The sequence below is a fragment of the Bison bison genome, unplaced genomic scaffold (assembly GCF_000754665.1).
Source record: "Bison bison bison isolate TAMUID 2011002044 unplaced genomic scaffold, Bison_UMD1.0 scf7180017864524, whole genome shotgun sequence".
Taxonomy (NCBI): domain Eukaryota; kingdom Metazoa; phylum Chordata; class Mammalia; order Artiodactyla; family Bovidae; genus Bison; species Bison bison.
The window spans coordinates 5,407,821-5,408,236 of NW_011495075.1; positions in this window are offsets into that span (position 1 = coordinate 5,407,821).

The following is a 416-nucleotide window of genomic DNA, read 5'->3' on the forward strand; positions in this document are numbered from 1 at the left end:
TAGCAAACTAGTACAGCCACTATGGAGAACAGTGTGGAGATCCTTAAAAAACTAGGAAATAGAACTGCCTTATGATCCAGCAACCCACTGCTGGGCATACACACTGAGGAAACCAGAAAGGGAAAGAGACACGTGTACCCCAATGTTCATCGCAGCACTGTTTATAATAGCCAGGACATGGAAGCAACCTAGATGTCCATCAGCAAATGAATGGATAAGAAAAGTTGTGGTACATATACACAATGGAGTATTACTCAGCCATTAAAAAGAATACATTTGAATCAGTTCTAATGAGGTGGATGAAACTGGAGCCTATTATACAGAGTGAAGTAAGCCAGAAGGAAAAAGATAAATACAGTATACTAAAGCATATATATGGAATTTAGAAAGATGGTAACAATAACCCGGTGTACGAG